Consider the following 7830-nt stretch of genomic DNA (forward strand, 5'->3'; position numbering starts at 1 on the left):
TCCCCTCTACTCTGCAATAAGCAATTCTTATTGCCCATGGATCTCGGTTTTTTCTCTTCTTCGTTTTTTTAGTTCCCTTATTTTTGTTTGGTTGTTCTGGACTTACTTTTTCTCTTTCTCAGCACGGCATACCTTTTTCACAACTGAAATATGGGCTACATATAAGCAAGATATCAACATGGCTCTACAAAAGGCTTATACATCCATCTGTCAATTCCCCTTTTATATTGGAGACCAGCGACGCTCACTACTAACTCAAATCTCTCAAAACCAACTACTATCCATCTCATCTTCTAAGACTATGGGTTTTAAGATAATTTCACCTAATGGAGAGCCCTGCTAAATGGAGAGCCCTGCAAAAATAGATTCTTGCCCTTCAATGAGAGATTATTTTCCTACAAGAGACCCACTTTATATCAATCGCTCGCCTCCAAAGCTAGTCCTGAAACATTTCTCACAGATCTTCACGGCCAACGCTGGCAAGAAGAAAGCAGGTGTGCTAATAGTCATCAAAGACTCTCTTAAGTTTGAGCTTAAGTCCTCTTTATTTGATGATATTGGCAAAATTATTGCCCTAATATGTGATAGTAAGAAATTATCCTATACCTAATGTATACACTCCCAACGTTTAACAGACCAGTTTCTTAAAAAAAAATACACCTAATAATTGGAGGTGACTTTAACGCAATTGCAGATTCTACCATAGACACTACAAATAGACTTACTACTACAACTAACAGACTTAGGGCTCTTTCACACGGGCGTTTCTTTTTTTTTGCCCGATCAGGTCCTTTTTTTTTTTTTTGTAACGGACACGTATGACACTTGTGTCATCCGGTCCGTATGTCCGTTTTTCATCCCATCCATTTACGGATGAAAAACTGACATAATGCATGTCTATGTAAATGCGGATGACACCACTGACATCCGTTTTTGCTTCAGTTCCGTTTTTGAAAGGAAGAAAAAATAGGGTTCTCCTCCGTTCAAAAAAACTGAACTGAACTGAACTGACAAAAAACGGATGTCAGAGGATGATCATCCGATGACATCCGTATTTACATAGAGATACATTCCGCAAACGGATGGGATGAAAAACGGACATACGGAACGCCCGTGTGAAAGAGCCCTTACTACTACACAATCATGAAAAATGTATTTAATGCCTCAAAGCTAACAGGTATGCTCTGAGTAATAAAACCGCCTCATATCTAGCAAGATGTATCAAACTTAGAGAAACAGTTGCCACAATACCTTTGCTAAAAAAATCTATGACCCTTCCCTTATAGCTGAAGTCTTTAAAAACTTTTACTCTAAACTATATAACCTTCAAAATGACCCTAACACACCACAACCCACTGGGGTTCAGATTAACTGATTTCTCAACAACCTAACCCTTCCCTCCCTATCCAACAAACAAAAATGAAGCATATCTCACCCTTTCACAAATACACAGGTGATTAAAGTTATTGGGGGCCTCCCTAGATCTAAAGCCTCAGGCACAGATGGATTTCCTAATGAGTACTACAGATTGAAAACTCTCTTGCCCCACACCTAGTGAACATTTTTTTTTTTTTTTTAATGAAGTATTGAGAGGCGGCCAATTCCCAAAAGAGTTGTTACAAGCTTTAATTACTACTATTCCCAAACCAGATAAAGACTCCTCCCTACCCGGCAATTATAGACCAATCACGCTTTTAAATTCTGACCTAAAAATCTACACAAAAACATTAGCTCTCAGACTTCTAGACCTATTACCTTCTCTAAATTATCCGGACCAAGTAGGTTTCATCAAAGTACGCCAAGCACCAGATGCTACCAGACGTATGCTTCACATATTAAGACACATTGAACTTCACAAAGAACTGGCAGTTTACCTGTCACTTGATGCAGAAAAGGCATTTGACCGAGTGCACTGGGGGTATCTTAGAACTGTATTGCAGAAATTTGGCTTTCAAGGCCCAATTCTTTCTGCTATTATGGCACTCTACACACATCCCTCTGCCAAAATCGACTCATCTGTTGTGTTTTCATAGGCATTTACCATAACCTATGGCACCAGATAAGGCTGCCCATTATCATTGCTCATATTTGCTTTAGTTATTAAGCCCCTAAAGCACTTGGTCAGATCCACTTCTAATATCAAGGGAGTCCAATAGGGTCTATTGATAACTGAATAGGACTCTTCACAGATGATGTATTTCTTATTTTCTCAGACCCACTTAATGCTCTACCCGCAGTCCAACAGCTTTTAGCACAATTCGGAACATTATCATATTACAAAGTCAACAACACCAAGTCGCAAATACTAGGGCTAAATATATCCCCTCACCTTCAATAACTTATTAAAACAACTCTTTCTTATGAATGGGCACCCTCCCATATCAATAAAAGAGGAGGGAGGTTTGGGACTTTGAATGAAGCACACAGCTATAGCGTGATATAAAAAAATCAATGTATAAAATGTTTATTGGTACATATACACATATTTAGTCGTTTCAAAACACAGTGAATAAATAGTATTGCTCATTAATCGCACATAGTACACATATATATATATACACTAATACATATCGCCACACCATCGTGTTGTGGGTGTTATAAATTGACCTAGACTTTGCTGTCAAGATGCATTGATGAATAATGGTTGTATGAACAAGTAATACATCAGATAGTGGTAATTGCGTAGCATCGAAAAGGGCTCTATGCGTTTCGTGGGTTCTTTCCACTCATCAGGAGCCGATGCAGGGTAAATAAGCTTGTACCTGCAATAAAGTATATTTGTAGTCTAGTATTAAATGCAAAAAAGGGGGGGGGAGTGAAAAGGGGGAGGGAGGAGCCTCCCCTGGTTACTCACAGGTCAGCTAAAGGTTCCAAATGAGGTGCTGGAAGCCGAAGACATGGTGGGGGACTCATCTTCGGGAGCTGTGGCAGTGGCCAGTGGCAATTACCACTATCTGATGTATTACTTATAACCATTATTCATCAATGCATCTTGACAGCGAAGTCTAGGTCAATTTATAACACCCACAACACGATGGTGGGGCAATATGTCTTAGTGTATATATATATATATATATATATATGTACTATGTGCGATTAATGAGCAATACTATTTATTCATTGTATTTTGAAACGACTCAATATGTGTATATGTATTAATAAACATTTTATACATTGATTTTTTACATCACGTTATAGCTGTGTGCTTCATTCAAAGTCCCAAACCTCCCTCCTCTTTTATCTGTACCTGGGATGGAGGCATATGACCCTTCCCAGTCATTGCCTCATTTAAAGTCCCACATATCCCCCCTTTTTTTTTTTCCTCCCATATCAAATACCTAGGTATTCACATTCCCTCAATAACAACTAAACTATATACCCTGAACTACCAACCTTTCTTGGAAAGTTTACCCAAAGAATTCTCCAAGCTGATGGTCACTAAGCTATCAGAGCTTGGAAGAATAGCAGCCTTCAAAATGATAATTTTTCCTAAACTTCTTTACCTTTTTTGCACTATTCCCATCCCCATACCTCACAAATACTTCATCGATCTACAGGCAGCGCACTCAAGATGTATTTGGAAAGGTAGTAAACCAACAGTTGCTAGGTGCATACTGACTAAACACACCCTAGCGGGCGGCTTATCCATTCCTAGACTTTATCACTATTATCTGACCTCCCTACTGCACCAATCCAAATTTTGGTGGAAAAATGACGTTAAAAAAACTTGGTCCCTTCTAGAACCTCAATCCTTGTTGCCATCAAACACCAAGATTTCTCTTCTGGCCACACTTACTGGATACAAAACCTATGAATCCACATTCCCCTCTATTCAAGCCACAATTCAGGCCATCCGGACCTGATCCAATACTTTTCAAACAGGGAGTACAACTTCCACTCTCCCCTTACCAATTCAATGCATACAGACCCACATTCCACACCTAAACCTATCCTTGTAGATAAAAGCAGGTATACTCTGTGATAAAGATCTATTGGAAAACAATTCAATCTGCTCTTTTCCTGTACTTCAACGTAAATTCAATCTCTCCTCCACATAATTCTATCAATATATACAAATATACTATCTCTTTCCAAAAAACTACAATTCCAATGGAAATAACTCTACCCCAATCAGTACTTGCATTTTATGAAAAGTGATAAATCTCACATATAAGGCATATCTTCACATGACTTCCAAAAAACCTCAACCATAGGCAAATGGGAAAAAGAACTAGGAACTACAGTTCCCAATACAGTATGGCAAAAAAAGCATTAAAGAGACTTACAAGGCATCTCTATGCACAGACCACTGGTAACTATATCATAAAACCTTTAACAGGTGGTATTTAACACCATATAAACTCTCAAAAAAATAACCTAACACACCATCCACACGCTGGAGACAGTGTGGTTCAACTGGATCCCTAATACATATAATGTGGTTTTGTCAGTCTGTCACTTCCTACAGGACTCTTGTCATTCATATCCTTCTCCCAGTCAAATTAAACATAACAAGAAACTGGAAATCTCTCACAACCCCCAATCTCTCAGACGTAATTACTGACCTTAATCTAATCTACTCTCTTGAGTGACTTTATGCACTCAAAAATAACAAATTTCAAGCATTTGCTTCCTCATGGAATCTATTGATGTCACATAAACACTTTACAGGCTCTTGATTAATGTAATGAAGAGGACAAATATATACCCAACCTGATAGTCTCCAACCTGTAACCTTGATAAACAACCCAATACCCATATCTAATCACTCACCATGGAACAATATATGTCATGCTCATGTTTTATTTGTTTTATACATTATGTTTACTGGTTTATCTGTATTTTTCTTTTTTTTTTTTTCTTTTATCAAAGCTATAAGAACTGAAGGCAGGTAATAGACAAAAAAAAAAAAAAAAAAGAGGAAGTACATCTCGCATCACAGCTAATAGAGTCTCCCCCCACCTTGAGGAGATATGTCTATTTACTGACCCTTTTCGCTATTGTAAGCCTCTGTAATCACTGAGAGAGAATATGAGAGGGCTTAACATTGAGATTTATAAAGGTTTAGCATATGCTCTCTACCTATTAGCTATCTTCTCCTTATTATTATAGCTTAAGTTGTACTATCAATATGTCTATTGCGAATATATTGTAATGGACGGTTATGTTTGTTGTTATACTCCTTTTTTTCCTTATACTCCTTTTTGGAAAACCCAATAAACACTATTAAAAAAAAAAAAAAATATGTATTTTTCCAAGGAAAACCACTTTATAATAATGTTACTAAATATACTGTACATTTTAGTTTAAGTTCAACACAGTTGGGCATTTAACAATATTTAATCTTTACAGCTGCAACTTTTTTAATGTGGGACAAGTGGAACTAGACTCACTTTAACAAAAGGTCCCCTAGAGATATAGGTTTTTGGAAGAAGAGACATGCAAAGTCTCTTTTGCAAAAAAACTCCAACCTTTTCTCCGGTTCCTGGTGAACTTTTGTTTTCTACGTATGTGTACTGCATGGTGCATGCAGAGAATAGAACTAGATGCTGCAGACAATGCAACTATGCACATGCACTGGATTTACATCATCAGTGTCTGCCCAATGGCCGAAGAGTATTGCAGCAGGACCCAAAAGAATTGGAAGTGGATATGGCAGCTGTGTGGGGCATGGCAGTGACAGGATTCTGGACCCGTCATAATGAAGGACAGCACAGAAGGAGGAATATGCTATACTTGAAGATTATGGCAAAAGCTCACCCACACCAACACGTTTTCCTCTGATTTAACATTCTTAGAAGATGATTGCTGTGAGAATGGCTGAAAACAATATCCTATTGCATGCTGTCAGGCTTATTTAAATAAAGCAAAGTGAAGGTAACCCGTAGCAAATAATCAGAATTCATCTTTCACTTCTCTGACTCCAGTAACGTGTAATCTGTAGTTAAATATGATTGAATGGCTATGCAGTAAAGGTTGGCACATGCTGTGACTGCATATTATTCAGTACAAGCTTAGAAGCATCTGCAGTCTTTGCATAAGCAGTAGGAGTTAGATATAACTATTGTGCTGCTACTTTCCAATAAAACACTTAATGTACTGTATATACTGTATACTGACCAAGTATACATATTAACCACTTCTGGACCGGAAGATTTTCCCCATTAATGACCAGGCCATATTTTGCGATCAGGTACTGCGTTATTTTAACGGACAATTGCACGGTTGTGCAACACTGTACCCAAATAAAATTGATGTCCTGTTTTTCCCCCACAAATAAAGCTTTCTTTTGGTGGTATTTGATCACCTGTGCAATTTTTATTTTTTGCGCTATAAACAAGAAAAGAGCGACGATTTAAGAAAAAAAAAAAAAACAATATTTTTTACATTCTGCTATATAACATTCCCCCCAAGAAAATTAAAAAATCTAAATTTTTTAACATTTTAGGCCAATTTGTTTTCTGCTACATATTTTTGGTGAAAAAAATTGCAATAAGCGTATTTTGATTGGTTTGCAAAAAAGTTATCGTGCCTACTAACTACGGGAAAGATTTATGTCTTTTTCTATTTTTTTTTACTAGTAATGGCGGGCATCTGCAATTTTTTTGTGGGACTGTGACATTGCGGCAGACAGAACGGACCCCCTAACTGACATTTTTGACACTTTTGGGGGGACTAGTGACATTACTACAGTTACTATAGTTACTATAGTTACTGTAATAATGACACTGTCAGGGAACGGGTTAACACAGTAAGTGATCAAGGGGTTAAATATGTACCTAGGGGCGTGTTTCTAACTGTGGGGGGGGGGGCATGGCTTGCGAAATGATCACAGAGACCTGTGATCCTATATAGAAGGATCACAGTCGCTCTGTGATCTTTGCAGAGAGAAAAATGGTCAGTTGTGTTTACAACAGCTGACCGTTCTTCTCCCTCAGCGGGGAGCGATCACGGGTGTCAGGTGGCAATCGGAGCCACGGGCCCCATGCATCAGCATCCCCACTGCCGTGTGGGGGTGGGAGCGTGCGCTCGGCCCCTAGCTGCAGGCACGCGACCGGTGTATACCTATGTCGGTTTGCGCAGGAGGGCCACCCTGCCGCAGTAAAACTGCGGCGGGCGGTCAGGAAGTGGTTAATATGTGTTATGTATTAATATGTATTAGTATATATATTAAATGACTACAACTATTATCAGATATTGTAAATATTTTTAGATGATAACATTAACATGAAGCTGCAAGTGGAACATTAGCAAAAACACATAGGCTATATGCTGCACATTGGTAAAGCTAGGGTATCTATGAAAAACAAGTAGATAAATTGGAGGATGATGTATTAATGAATAAAACTTCCTTCCATATAAACCAAATCTTGATAAAAACACAATTATGTGTGAGTGACAGACATGGGAGTAAGTCACACATGTGCAAGTCACAAGCAAGTCTCAAGTCTTAACCTTCAGTGGTCAGGAAAGGTTTTTTTTTTTTTTCAACATTAACCACTTAAGCCCCGGAAGATTTTACCCCCATTCCGACCAGGGGGTATTTTACGACTCGGCACTGCGTGACTTTAACTGACAATTGTGCGGTCATGCAATGTGGTACCCAAACAAAATTTACGTCCTTTTTTTCCCACAAACAGAGCTTTCTTTTGGTGGTATTTGATCACCTCTGCACTTTTTATTTTTTGCGATATTAATAAAAAAAGAGCGAAAATTTTGCAAAAAAATGACATTTTCAACTTTGTCTTTTAAAAAATATCCAATATACTCAATTTATGTATTTTTTTTTGGCCAAAATATATTTAGCTACATGTCTTTGACAAAAAAAAA

The sequence above is a fragment of the Pelophylax lessonae genome (assembly GCF_965119305.1).
Source record: "Pelophylax lessonae genome assembly, chromosome: 1".
In the NCBI taxonomy this organism is placed as follows: domain Eukaryota; kingdom Metazoa; phylum Chordata; class Amphibia; order Anura; family Ranidae; genus Pelophylax; species Pelophylax lessonae.